The sequence below is a fragment of the Dasypus novemcinctus genome, chromosome 12 (genome assembly GCF_030445035.2).
Source record: "Dasypus novemcinctus isolate mDasNov1 chromosome 12, mDasNov1.1.hap2, whole genome shotgun sequence".
Classification (NCBI taxonomy): Eukaryota; Metazoa; Chordata; class Mammalia; order Cingulata; family Dasypodidae; genus Dasypus; species Dasypus novemcinctus.
The window spans coordinates 13781908-13797531 of NC_080684.1; the positions used below are offsets into that span (position 1 = coordinate 13781908).

The 15624-nt window shown below is 36.8% G+C and overlaps 1 protein-coding gene across 2 annotated transcripts in view; it reads left to right on the plus strand.

The window, feature by feature from the left end:
• Positions 1 to 15624, plus strand: part of ANO6 (anoctamin 6) — a 239406-nt gene that overhangs the window by 166534 nt on the left and 57248 nt on the right. The gene's annotated exons all lie outside the window — the stretch shown is intronic.

Genomic DNA, 15624 nt, shown 5'->3' on the forward strand with positions numbered 1-15624 from the left:
TGTATTTCCTTATTGATCTTCTGTCTAGATGCTCTGTCCATTACTGAAAGTGGTATATTAAAGTCTGCTACTATTAATGCAGAATCATCTTGCTTCATATATTTTGGGGGGGGCGGGAGGCTCTGCTGTTAGATGCATACGTATTATAATTGTTTCATCTTCTTGTTGAATTGACCCTTTTATCAGTATATAATGACCATCTTTGTTGCTTGTAACAGGTTTTATTTTTTTAAAGTCTAGTATATCTGGTATTAGTGTAGCTGTTCCAGCTCATTGGTTATTATTTCCATGGCTTGTTTTGTGTGTATATGTGTGTTTTTCCCCATCTGTTCACTTTCATTGTACTTAAATCTGTGTTTAAGGTGACTTTTGCAGACAGCATATAGTCAGGTCATGATTTTTCCTATTCTGACAATCTTTGCCTTTTGAATAGGATTTAATCCATTTTTAATTTAAGTCACTATTGATAATGCAGGACTTTCTTTTGCCTTTTGGTATTTAACATAGTCTTTGTATATCTTATGCTTTTTTCCCCCCTTAATTTTAACATTAATGCCTACTTTCATATTTATTTGCTGTTTTGTGCTTCACCATTTTGGGTCCTTTTTTTCTATGTGGATATTATCCATATATTTTCCTTGTGGTTAAAATTGACCATCCGAAATAAATAACAATCATATTTGTCGTGATACCAACTTGACTTCTATAGCATATATATATATTCTTCCTATATCCCTCCAATCCCCCACCTTTTCTTGCATTTATTACAAATTTTATCTTCCTACATTGTTTGTTCAATACCATACATTTATCATTACTATTTTTGTATTTGCATTTTAGCCTCTGTAGGCATGTAATGCCAAAAATTACAGTACAAAGATACCGGTATTTCTAGTTGCCCAAATTTCTTCTTTTGAAAGTAACTTTAAGATATGTATTAAGAAATGCATATTTAACAACTCAAGGGGACAATACTTGTTCGATTTTTTTTTTTTCCTTTTTAAAAATTATCTGTATACAGTGTTAGGGGTAAAAGCGATAAAGAATGAATGCTTGATGTTAGAATTCAAACACCAGCTGCACTGTCTATAAGGAAGTACCTTGTGCCAGAGCACTCTGAATATCGCCATCTCTAATCTGTATTGTGCTTATTTCACTGCTTTTGGTGTTTTCAGCCTCTAGAAGGGCTGCATCCCTGAACCAGGCATTTTCTCTTGATTATATGGCCTCTATTCAAGTGTGACAGCCAGATCAAAATTTCTGGGCACAGAGATGGATGAGCTGATGACCAAATTTTTCAAGCTCTGAGCATATCAGCCTGGCTCCCAGGGCAGAATGCTTACATGGCAGCTCTGATGTATAGACCTAATTATCCATTATACTTAAACAGAGGATTCTGGGCATTTTGTACCCATTATGGCTTTTAGCTAGAAAGTTGCACATTTTCCCCTCATCACTAAAAAACTGTTTAGTTTAGGGCTTGAAGGCTGAATATGATACATTTTACCTAATTTGTCTTTGGGTTCTTCATTGTTTTGGGTATTGTTCCATCTTAAAAATACACTTTTAAAGTGTAAAAGTTACATTTTTTATAAGTTTCTTGAATGACTATTGTTCTTGTTATAATAACATTTTTAAGATCACTGTGAAAGCCCCATCGCATATTTCCTTTTCGCACAATTTAATTTACAGAAAACTGGGGTAAGATTTTGGAGATATATTCCCTGTGCTCAAATATTCGAATGTTTAATATTTATTATTTAAACATTTAACAATATTTAAAATATACAATATTTTAATACATTCAGTTAACTATTAGATATTGAATAGATACATGAGAATAGAAAATATGTTTAAAGTATAAGTGATAATGATCCACCAAGCAATTTAAGAAAAACAACAGTACTGATAATTTTGAAGTGATTTGCCTGGTTGCACCACTTCCCTTACACTTTGGAAATAACAACTATACTAAATTTTTTATCTGTCATTCCATTACTTATATTTTTATCACATAGTTATTTGTTTTTGAAAATATATATGCATATGTGGAGAATGCTATAGATGTTTCTTCTTAAAATTGTATGCCCCTATAAAAAAATAATACCTTTTAGGATGTACAATTCAGGGGTTTTAAGTACATTCACATATTTGTGCAACCATCACCACTGTTTAATTTTAGAATATTTTCATCATCCCCCAAAAAACCAGGACAATTACCCCCAAAGCCCTTTTCTCCTAGCCCCCTGCAACCACTGATCTACTTTCAATCTCTATGGATTTGACTGTTCTGGACATTTCATATGAATTAAATCATGTGTTATGTGGCCTTTTGTGACTGGCTTCTTCTGCTTCACATAAGGGTTTCAAGGTTCTTCCATATCATAGTGTGTATGAGTACTTCATTCCTTCTTGGGGCCGATTAATATTTGATTTTATGTTTTGTTTATCCGTCTGTTAATGGACATTTGGGTTCCTCCCACCTTTTTAGTTATTATAAATAAAGCTGCTTTGAACATTTGAGTACAATTTTTTTGTGGGCATAGGTTTTCAGTTCTCTTGGGATTATACCGAAGAATGAAACTGCTGGGACATAAGGTAGCTCTATGTTTAACATTTTGAAGAACTGCCAAAATGTTTTTGAGAATGGATTTCTCATTTTCCATTCCTACCAGCACTGTGTGAGGGTTCCAGTTTCTCCATATCTTCGTCAGCACTTGTTACTGTCTATTTTATATTTTAGCCATCCTAGGGGGTGTGCATATAGGGGTTGTGAAGTGGTTTTCATTTGCATTTCCCTAGTGCCTAATGATGTTGAACATCTTTTTGCTGTGCTTATTTCCCATTTGTATATCTCCTTTGAAGAATGTCAACGCCTGGGCTTTTATTTGTGGGATGTTTCTTATTACTAATTAATTCTCTTCCTTGTATAGGTGCTTGTGGATTTTCTGCATCTTCTTGAGTCAATTTCAGTAGGTTATGTCTTTCAAGGAATTAACGCATTCCACCTAGATTACTTAATTTGTTGGCATAAAATTATTCATTGTACCCCTAATGACCCTTTTTATTTCTTTAAGGTCAGTAGCAATGTACCCCTTTTCCTCCTGGATTTTAGTTATACATATCTTGTCTTTTCCTTAGCCAGTCTAGCTAAAGGTTTGTAAATTTTGTTGATTTTTTTCTCTATTGTTTTTCTATTTATTTCTACTGTAAGGCTAACTATTTCTTTCCTTCTGCTTGCTTTGTGTTTAGTTTTCTTTTTTTAATTTCTTAAGATGGAAGTTTAACTAATTGATTTCAGTTCTTTTTATTTTAATGTAAGCATTTATATCCATTAATTTCCCTCTTAAGTATTGCTTTCACTATATCCCATAAGTTTGGGCATATCCTCTTTTTATTTAGTTTTTTTAAATTTAGTCTCAAAGTATTTCTAATTTCCTTTTTAATTTTTTCCTTGAACCTTTGGTTATTTAGGAGTGTATTGTTCAAGTTTCACATATTTGTGGATTTCTTGAGTCTCCTTCTTCTGTTACCAGTTTCTAATTTCTTTTAATTATGGTCAAAGAAAATAGGACATTAATCCTTTAGATTTATAGAAGCTTGTGAACTTGAGAACAGTGTTGTAGAGCTGCCCGTTAAGTCTAGTTGGTTTGTAATGTTGCTCAAGTCGTCTGTTTCCGTGTTGATCTTCAGCTTGGTTCTGTCCGTTGTTGAAAGTAAGATATTGTAATCTCCAGTTACTGCTGAATTGTCCATTACTTTAATTCTGTCAGGTTCTGCTGACAGAATCTTTTTAGATGCATGTGTGTTTGTAATTGCCATGTCTTTCTGATGGCTTGACATTTTTATCATTATAAAATGTCCTTCTTAAAAACATTTTCTTAAAGGTACTACTGTACACTCCAGCTCTGTTTTGGCTTCTATTTGCATAGTATATCTTCTTTCCTCCTTTTATTTCAACCTCTTTCTGTCTTTGAATCTACAGTGAGTCTCTTTTAAACAACTCATAATTCGCTTGTATCCTTTCTGCCAATTTTTGCCTTTTATGGGAGTTTTTAATCTATTTGCATTTTAATAAGATAAGGTAGGATTTATGACTGCCATTTTGCTGTTTGTTTTCTACATGTTGTATGTCTTTACTATTTCCCTGTTCCTCCATTATTGTCTTTTGTGTTAAATAGATGTTTTCTAATATACCATGGTAATTCCATTGTTGTTGCTTTTACCCTATTTTTTTTTTAAAGATATTTTCTCAGTTGTTGCACTGGGGATTATAAAGAACACTTATTTAAAACAATCTAGTTCAGATTAATGGCAACTTGATTTCAAAAGTATGTCAAAACTTTGCTCTGGTATAGCTTCATTTCCTCCACCTCCTTTTGCCATTGTTATCGAACAAATTACAATTTTATAAATCATAAGTCTATAAACAGTTTTATAATTATTACATTATGCAGTTGTCTTTTTTTTTAGATTTATTTATTTTTTATTTATTTCTCTTCCCTTCACTCCCCCCCCCAGTTGTCTGCCCTCTGTGTCCATTTGCTGTGTGTTCTTTTGTGACCACTTCTATCCTTGTCAGTGGCACCGGGAATCTGTGTCTCTTTTTGTTGCATCATCTTGTTGTGTCAGCTCTCTGTGTGTGCGGGGCCATTCTTGGGCAGGCTGCACTTTCTTTCGTGCTGGGCGGCTCTCCTTACGGGGCGCACTCCTTGCGCGTGGGGCTCCCCTACGCGGAGACACCCCTGCATGGCAGGGCACTCCTTGCGCTCATCAGCACTGCGCATGGGCCAGCTGCACACGGGTCAAGGAGGCCCGGGGTTTGAACCGCGGACCTCCCGTGCAGTAGGCGGATGCCCTAACCACTGGGCCAAGTCCGCTTCCCTGCAGTCGTCTTTTAAATCAGATAGAAGAAAAGAGTTACATACAAAAAATGTATTTATACTTTCTTTTATATTTACCTATGTAGTTTCCTTTAGCCCAGTGCTCTTTATTTCTTCAGGTGGATTCAAGTTACTGTCTTGTCTATTTTTATTTAAGCCCAAAAGACACCTTATTAGTGTTTCTTGTTTGGAAGGTGTGCCAGCCTTTTTTCAGTTTTTGTTTCTCTGGGACTCCTAATTTCTCTTTCTTTCTTTTTTTTTTTAACTTTATTTCAACTTCAAAAAATAACAGATAAAGGTCAGCTTAACAAATTATGGAGGATTGTTTTAAAAACTCCTATCCAGACACATTTATCTTATTTAATTCTAAAAACAAGTGTGCCAAAAGATGAATAAGTAAGCGTGGAGTATTTAAATGTCATGACCAAGGTCTCCTTGTTAATGAAGAAAGTGGAAAAAAAAAAAAAAATGCTTGCTCATATTCACAGCTCCTAAAACTAAATTCCATGTTCTTTTTTTTTTCACATTTAACATTGATACATTTCCTTCTTTGCATTTACTACAAAGATATTACAGTGTGACATCAGTTGTATTTTCCCATGTATCACCATATTTTTAACACATTATAATAGAGGAACATGCTTATATTTGTATTATTAGCCACAATCCTTTTCTACCACTGAAATCATGATATTATATGGTCCCTAGATTCCCCTCTAGGTGTCTTTCAATTAACATTAACTTTCCTAGACTACCACTTTCCACTACAATCACATTTACGAGTCAACAGTGTAAGTTATACTCATTATAATGTGTTACCATCAAACCCATCCATTTCCACATATTTACCATCAACCTTATTAAACATTGTACGTACATCAGCATCACCTCCCCTTCTCAACCCACGTTCTGTCACCTACTACCTATACTCTGTATTTAACTCCATATATAATTTCACTCATCGTGTTTCATTCCTATCAGTGAGACCATACGATATTCGCCCTCTTGTGTCTGGCTTGTTTCGCTCACTATAATATCCTCCAGGCTCATCTGTGTTGTCATATGTACCCCAAGTTTATTACCTCTTACAGCTTATTACCCATCACAGGCATACACCACATTTTGTTTATCCATTCATGGGTTGGCGGGCACTTACGTCGATTCCGTCTTTTAGCACGTATGAATGATTGGTATACAAGCGTCCACTCACATCCTTGCCTTCAGTTCTTCTGAGTATATTCCTAGTAGTGGAATTGCTGGATCATATGGCAGTTCTCTATTTAGCTGCGTGAGGAATGCAAAACTGTCTTCCACAGAGGCTGCACCACTTTACGCTCCCACCAACAGTGCAGAGTGTGGAGTATTCCTGTTTTTCCACATCCTCTCCAGCATTTGAAGTTTTCTGGGTTTTGTTTTGTTTTGTTTTTGTAAAATAATGACTGTTATGTAAGGCAGGAAGTGATATCTCACTGTAGTTTTGATCTGTATTTCCCTAATATCTTGGGATGTTGAGCATCTTTTCATGCACTTTTTGGCCATTTGTATTTCCTCGTGGAAAAATGTCTATTCAAGTCTTTTGCCCATTTTTTTGTATTTTTAACCCACCCCCACCCTTGGCTCCCTTGTCTGTCTTCTCGCTGTCTTGCTCATCTTCTTTAGGAGGCACCAAGAAACGAACCCAGGACCTCCCATATGGGAGGTGAGTGGCTAACCACTTGAGTCACTTCCACTTCCTGCTTGTTGCAGCATCTGCTTGTGGCAGTGTGTGGCAGTTGTGGCATCTGCTGATTGTGGCATCTGCTCATTGCAGCATCTTGCTGGTTGCATTTTGACCATTTTTTTAATTGGGTTGCTTGTCTTTTTATCATTAGAGTTGTATGATCTCTATATATACCATTGAAACCAAACTCTTACTGGATATGTGGTTTCTGAAAATTTTCTCCCATTGACTAGGTGGCTTTTTTACCTTCTTAACAAAGTCATATGAAACACAAAATATTTTATTTTGAGGAGGTCCCATTAATCTATTTTTTCTTTCATTGCTTGTGCTTTGCATGTAAGGTTTAAGAAACCACCAACTACAACAAGATTTGAAGATATTTCCCTACATTTTCTTTTAGGAATTTTATGGTTCTAGCTTTTATATTTAGATCCTTGAACAATTTTAAGTTAATTTTTATATAAAGTGTGAGATAGGGGTCCTCCTTCCTTCTTTAATCTAGGGCTATCCAGTTCTCCTAGCACCATTTGTTGAATGGACTGTTCTGACCCAACTGTCAAAAATCACTTGACCATAAATGTGAGGGTCTATTTCAGAATTCTCATTTCGGTTCCATTGGTCAATATGTCTGTCTTTATGCCAGTACCATGAGGTGTTTACCACTGTTGCTAAGTAATATGCTTTAAAGTCAGGAAATGAGAGTCCTTCAACTTTATTCTTTTTTAAGGTATTTTTGACAATTCAGGACCCCTTACCCTTCCAAATAAATATGATAATTGGCTTTTCTAATTTGTAAATAAGGCTGTTGGAATTTTTGTTGGGATTGTGTTGAATCTGTAAATCAGTTTAGGTAGAATTGACATCTTAAGGATATTTAGTATTCCAATCCATTAACATGGAATGTTCTTCCATTTATTTAGGTTTTCTCTGGTTTCTTTTAGTAATGTTTTGTAATTTTCTGAATGTAGGTCCTTTATGTCCTTCATTAAGTGTATTCCTAAATATTTGATTCTTTTAAGATATATTTTTTATTTATTTCTCTCCCCTTCCCACCCCCTCAATTGTCTGCTCTCTGTGTCCATTCGCTGTGTTCTTCTGTGACCACTTCTATCCTTATCAGCGGCACTGGGAATCTGTGTTTCCTTTTGTTGCATCATCTTGCTGTCAGCTCTCCGTGTGTGCGGCGCCATTATTGGGCAGGCCGACTTTCTTTCCCACTGGGCGGCTCTCCTTACCGGGCGCACTCCTTGCGCGTGGGGCTCCCCTACGCGGGGGACACCCCTGCGTGGCACGGCACTCCTTGAGCACGTCAGCACCACGCATGGGCCAGCTCCACACGGGTCAAGGAGGCCCAGGGTTTGAACTGCGGACCTTCCATGTGGTAGACAGACGCCCTAACCACTGGGCCAAGTCTACTTCCCAATATTTGATTCTTTTAGTTGCTATTGTAAATGGAATTTTTTTCCTGACATTGTTCTGTTTACTCATTAGTAGTCTATTAAAATGCTATTGATTTTTGCTTATTAATCTTGAGTCCCGCCACTTTGCTGAACTTGTCTGTTAGTTCTTGTAGCTTTCTTGTGGATTTTTCAGGATTTTCTAGGTATAGGATCAGTCATCAGGGCATAATGGAAGTTTACTTCTTCTTTTCCTATGTTGGTGCCTATTATTTTTTCTTGCCTAATTGCTCTAACTAGAACTTTTAGCACAATATTGAGTAACAGTGGTGACAGTGGGCAGACTTATTCCTGATCTCAACAGGAAAGCTGTATATCTTTCACTGTTGAGTACAATGTTAGCAGTGGGTTTTTCATATATGCGTTTCATCATATTGAGATAATTTCCTTCTATTCCTATCTTTTGGAATATTTTTATCAAGAAAAGATGTTGTATTTGCCATATGCCTTTTCTGCATCAATTGAGATGATTGTGTGATTTTTCTTGTTCAGTCTTTTGATGTATATTATACTGATTGATTTTCTGGTGTTGAACCATGCTTGCATACCTGGAATAAAACCTGCTTGCTGGTATTGTATGATTTTTTTTAATGTGCTTTTGGATTTGGTTCACAAATATTTTGTTGCCTCTATACTCATTAGAGAAATTGGTCTGTAATTTTCCTTTTTTCATAATATTGGGGATTGAACCCAGGAACTCATGTGAGAAGTTGGTGCTCAACCACTGAGCCAGATCAGCTTCCCCGAATTGGTATTTTCATTTGTTTTGTTTGTTGTTGTTGTTTTTCTGGAGGCACTTGGAACTGAACCAGGACCTCTTGTGGGAGGCGGGTGCTCAACTGCTTGAGTCACATCTGTTCCTCATAATATCTTTATTTAGTTTTGTTATTAGAATAATGTTGGCATCATAGAATGAGTCTAGTAGCATTCCCTCCTGTTCAGTTTTTTGGAAGAGTTATAGCAAGATTGGTATTAGATATTTAAATTATTGGAAGAATTCACCTGTAAAGCCATCTGGTGCTATGCTTTTCATTTTGGGGAGGCTTTTAATGACTATTTCAATTTCTTTGCTTGTGATTGGTTTGTTGAGGTCTTCTCTTATAGGGTCAGTGTTGGCTATTCGTGTGTTTCTAGAAATTTGTCCATTTCATCAACATCGTCTAGTTTGGGTGTGCAGTTGTTCATAATATCCTCTTTTTTATTTCTACAGAGTCAGTGGTAATATCCCTTTCTCATTTCTAATTTTATTCATTTGCATCTTCTCCCTTTTTTTTCCCCTTGGTTACTCTAGTTAAGAGCTTATCAAATTGGTCATCTTCTTAAAGAACCAATGTTTGGTTTTGTTAATTCTCTTAATTGATTTTCATTCTCCATTTCATTTATTTCTGCTCTAATCTATTTCTTTCTTTCCTTCTACTTGGTTTGGGATAGTTTGCTCTTCTTTTTTCTAGCTCCTCCACGTGTGCAGTAAGGTCTTTAATTTTAGCTCATTCTTCTTCCTCTTCCTCTTCCTCCTCCTCTTCCTCTTTTTCTTTCTCTTCTTTCTTCTTCTTCTTCTTTTTTTTTAGGAGGTACTGGAGATTGAACCCAGGTTCTCATATGTGGGAAACAGCTGCTCAAGCACTGAGCTGTAAGTGCTCCCCTCTTATTTTTTTAATGTAAGCATGGGGTCTATAAATTTCCCTCCTAGCACTGCCTTTGCTGTACTCCATAGGTTTTTTTTTGTTTGTTTTTTGTTTTTTCAATATTTATTTCTCTCCTCTTCCCCGCCCCCACCCCCAGTTGTCTGCTCTCTGTGTCCATGTGCTGTGTGTTCTTCTATGTCCACTTGTATTCTTGTCAGCAGCACCAGGAATCTGTGTCTCTTTTTGTTGCATCGTCTTGCTGCATCAGCTCTCTGTGTGGGCAGCGCCACTGTGGGCAGGCTGCACTATTTTCTCACTGGGCAGCTCTCTTTATGGAGTGCACTCCTTGCATGTGGGGCTTCCCTACGCGGGGGACACCCCTGCGTGGCAGGGCACTCCTTGCGCGCATCAGCACTGCACATGGGCCAGCTCCACATGGGTCAGGAGGCCCTGGGTTTGAACCCTGGACCTCCCATGTGGTAGGCAGATGCTCTGTTGAGCCAAATCTGCTTCCCCCCCCCCATAGGTTTTGATATGTTATGTTCTCATTTTCAGTATCTTGAGATACTTATGGATTTCTCTTGCAGTCTCTTCTTTGACCCACTAATTACCTAAGAGTGTATTGTTTAATCTCCATGTATTTGTGAATTTTCCTTTTTTCTGCCTGTTAATTGATTTCTGGCTTTATTCTGTTATGATCAGAGAAAGTGCTTTGTATAAGATCAACCTTTTAAAATTTACTGCGATTTGATTTATGACCCAATATATGGTCTACTCTGGAGAAGAATCCATAAACCCTTGATCCATAAACCCTTGAGAAGCATGTATATTCTACTATATTGGGGTATAATGTTTTATTAACATAAATGTCATTTAGGTCTAGGTCTTTTATCATATTATTCAAGCTTTCTGTTTCCTTATTAATCCTTTGTCCAGATGTTCTGTCCAATGCTGAGAGAGGTGTATTGAATTCTCCAACTATTATTGTAGAGACATCTATTTCTCCCTTCAGTTTTGCCACTGTTTGCCTCATATATTTTGTGGTACCTAGATTAGGTGCATATTTATTATTGCTATTTCATCTTGGTGAATTGCTTCTTTTATTAAAATAGAGTGATCTTCTTCATCTCTTATAACAGTCTTGCATTTAAAATCCATCAATACTCCAGATCTGTTTGATTACTATTTGCATGAAATAACTTTTTCCAACTTTGCACTTTCAGCCTGATTGTATCCTTGTATCTAAGGTGGGTCTTTTGTAGGCAGCATATAGATGGCTCTTATTTTTTTATCCATTCTGTCAGTCTATGTCTTTTGATTGGGGAGTTCAATCCATTAATGTTCAATGTTATTACTATAAAGGCATTATTTACTTCATCTATTTTATCCTTTGGTTATCTGTCTTCTAACCCTTTTAGTAAACTTATAATCTTCATTTCTTTTTCGTTTTTGAACGATAATTTTGCTGGATAGAGAATTCTTACTTGACAGTCTTTTTCTTTCCACATTTTGCACATATCACCCATTGCCTTCTTGTCACTGTGGCTTTTGATAAAAAGTCAGATGTTAATCTTTCTGAGGATCCCTTGTATCTGATGAGTCGATTCCTTCTGACTGCTTTCAAGATATTCTCCCTATCTTTGTCTTTCGACACTGTGACTATGATGCGCCTGGGTTTCAAAATAATCACTTTGCACTTATGCTACTTGAAATTTGTTAAACTTCTTGAAGATACAGATTGTTTTACTTCAAATTTCAAAAGTATTCAGCTATTATTTATTCAAATATTCTTTCTGCCCTTTTCTGTCTCTCCTCCCCTATGGAACTCTAATTATATTTACATTGGTACATTTGATGGTGTCACACAAATCTCTGACTCTGTGGTCATTTTTTTTTTCCATTCTTTTTTTTTCTGTTCCTCAGACCTGATCATCTCAGTAGACCCATCTTCAAGTTCACTGACTCTTCTTATAAGCTCAATACTTTAGAGGAGCTCCTCCAGGGAGTTTTTCATTTCAGTTATCATACTTTTGAACTCCAGAATTTGTATTTGTTTAAATACTTTGTCTCTTTATTGATACTGTCTATAGCATGAGACATTGTTTACATACTTTATTTCTTTAGACATGGTTTCCTTTAGTTCTTTCAGCATATGTATAATTGCTTATTTATAAATTTTGGTCTAGTACTTCCAACTTCCAACATCCAGGCTTCCTCAGGGGCAGTTTCTGTTGAATCCTTTCATTTCCTATACTTGGGCCATTCATAATTTGTCATTGCAAACTGAGCATTTAAAATGCCAATATGTGACAACTCTGGAAATCAGATTTCCCCCCTCCTCGGGGTTTCTTGTTGTTGCTACCGCTGTTTGTTTAGTAACTTTCTGAACTCATTCTGTAAAATGTGCATGCTTTGTCCTGAGTGGCCACTGAAGTCTGTGCTCGTTAAACTTAATTTTGTCAGCTAATGATTGGACAATTATTTCCTTAAATGCCTGGATTCAGTTCTGTCTCAGCCAAGGGGCTTTGCATGTATTTTGAATCTTGCCTTAAATGATCTTGGGTACAGTTTCCAGCTCTGCCTTGGTCTTGATTCCTTGTGCAAAGAGCAAACAGGGATGAGAGGTTCAGGCTTTCTCAGGTGTTTCTTGGACATGTATACAGCCCTACAGGTGCACGTGTCCTTCCTCAGTCCCAGGAATATGCCAGAGCTCTTTAGAACCTCCTGTGGACAATAACATTCTCCAATTTTTCCTTTTAAGTTTTTGGTAGCCTCTCATTATCCCCTATTATTATCATCATTGCCTCGGGCAGCTGTGGTGTTAAACAATTCCTGCTAATTGTTTTCACCAGATAGCTGGGGTTAAGTCTTTTTACACAGGCTGAGCTCTGTGATGGTCAGGAGAATGGAACTTTTCTAGGGAGCTTTTCTAGGGAATGGAGCTTTTCTAGGGAGCTGTCAGGCAGGTCAAATAGTGATAGTTCCCCGGGGATGGGCATTTTGGGTAGCTCAAACCCCTTCCTCCCCCTTCAATGGCAGATTGCTATTTAACAGCTACCATGGTGGCTATGCTGTTGGTTTTTAAGGCTGCTGCAAAGCTGGGGAGATGGGATAGAAATAGGGCAAGTTAAAACACCACAAAGCTGACTGTTCTTACAGAAATTCAGCTGTTTTTCTCTGATTACTATTAAGTGTTTGGTTTTAATTTCCAGAGTTCCGAAAATGTTGATTTTTGAGAACTTTTATTAGTGTTCTCATTGTTTTTACAGAGGAACAGATTTTCAGACATGCTTATCCAGGCTTTCCAGTAATGCTTCCCATGCCCGTTTCTATTTTACTGATTATTTGCAGGGCCACCTAACTGCACAATTCCAGAATGGTTTTCTAGGAAGGAACAATCTGCAACCTATTGTTTTAATTTGTTGTCATTTCTTATTAATTTATAGGAATTCTGCAAATACTTTGGCTAATAATCCTTTGTCATTTTTATGTGTTGCAAATACCTTACACCAGTTTGTTGCTAGTTTTTTTCTCTCCCTTTACAGTGTCTTTTAATAAATTCACACTTGGAAAAGTTCTTGAAATTTTCAAGGTTTTCCTTTATCATTTGTTTTTTGGTGTCTCTTAAGAAGTTTCTCTTACTCTAAGTTTATATAGCTATTCTCTTATATTTTCTTCTAATAGGTTTATACTTTGACAGTGCCTTTTTTCACCTTGAATTGATTTTTATGTATGATTATGTTCACTTTCATGTTTTTCCTTTTGGATATTCCATTGTATGAGCCCCTTTTATTGAAATGTCTTTTTGCACCTTACTGATTTACTGTGTCATCTCTGCCATAAATCAGTTTTGTATATGCAGAGATCTGTTTCTGAAATCTTCATTTTGTTCTGTTGATCAGTTCTTCTTAACCTATGCCAATAGCACCTGGTTCTTCAGGAGTGTTTTGACTGTTCTTAGTTCTTTGCTCTTCTGTTGCAATAACATCTCAAATGGAGGAGAACTGACATCTTTAAATATTGATTCTTGCAAATCATGAACAGATTATGTGTCCATTTATACAGTTTTTCAATGTTGAGAGACATAGTTTTATAATTTTCTCCATATAAATCTTAAGCATCTTGAATTAGATTTATTCCTATGGTCTTCATAATTTTTTTTGATGTGGTTTTTTTTTTTTAATCATCTTAAATCTTACAGTCGCATAATTTAAAAACTTGTGCTGAGGGTCTGTCTCCTCCACTTAAATCCTTATAATAAGTTGGCAAAAGCACCATGACCAACCACACATAATTTAGTGACTCTACTATATTATGTGGTTTTGAATAGCAGTTTAAAGACTACCTTGAATTACAACTTAGTCTGGCTTAGTAAAGAATTTAAAAAGCAAAATTTAACTAGCTACTATATCTTGTCACAGACTTTAAAAAATATCCAACCTCATAGATCATCTATAAATATAGATGATCCTATCGTATAGGAATAAATAAAGTGTTCAGCATTCTTTATTTGGTATTGTGCATACACCACACCAAAATGCCTTTTGGGGGGGGAATACCAGAGATTGAACCCAGGACCTCATTCATGGGAGGCAGGCGCTCAACCACTGAGCTTCCTCTCCCCTCCCCCAAAATGCCTTTTGTTAATTAAAAGGCAACATTTCAGATACAGGGAATTTTAATTTGATTGACGTGGTTAAAACCAAAAAGATGAAGTCGACATAGCTACCTTATTTTCAATACCGGCCTTTAAACAGGCTGATGAATACCCGTTGAAACACAGATGGGTCTGCTCTATTCTATGAGACAGTGAAGTGATTTCCCTTGTGTATTAGTCAGCCAAAGGGGTGCTGATGCAAAGTACTAGAATTACTCTGTTGGCCTTTATAAAGGGTATTTGTTTGGGGTAAAAGCTTGTAGTCACAAGACCCTAAAGAGTCCAGCTCAAGATGCCATAAGAGATACTTTCTCACCTAAAGTCATTGGCCACGTGTTGAAGCAAGATGGCGGGCGACGTCTGCAAGGGTTCAGCCTGCCTTCTTCCTCTTAAGGCTCCATGGTTCCAGCTTCTTCCAGTCTCATCTGTAGACTGACATAAGGCTCATCTCTCCTTCCAGGGCTCCTGTCTTTCTGGGCTCAGCTGCGCTACTTTCTTCACAAGGTCAGCTGTAGACTATCGGCTCAATCTTCTCCCGGGGCCTCTGCCGTATCTAATGGAGCCTTCTCTCTTTCCTCACATATCTGCTTCCTGGGGCTCCAGCATCAAAACTCAAACTCTCTCCTTGCCCTGTCATTTTCTCTATGAGTCCCTGCCCCCTTGGGGCAGGGGGCATGGACTCAACCTACTGGCATGGCCAAATCAAAGCTTTGATCATAATTTAATCAAGTAAAAGTGAAACCCTTGAATTGAATACAATCTAAAATGCCCAGAGGAATAGACCAGTTTACAACCGTAATCCAATATATATTTTTAGAATTGACAAACAATGCCAAACTGCTACACCTAGTATTTAGATATATTCATAAAACCAGTTACATAAATCTAAACGTAAAACCAATCTTCCGTAGGCTGTAAGTAGGCATTCCTCATCTTTGTGAAAAGTTGCACATTACTAACTCACCCTAGCCTCGTGTCCAGCTATATCCTTTGAAGGGGGAAATAGTGATATCACTTGCTGAACCAGAATTACTTAAAAAGACAATAAGCGTGGTAATATTCATTTAACTATAAGCTAATTTTTTTTTTTTTGAACAAAGGACTGTCCAACAAAAATATCCTGTCAGCCATTCGTGATCTGAATTCTGGTGTTTGAGATCAATTTAAATTTGGTACATGTAAGAAAGCCACAGGACATTTCTGTTTTGTAATAAATAACACAGTGGCCAACTATTATCATTAGTAGCTTTCTTGAGATATGCCATCAAACCTTTCCTTTCTG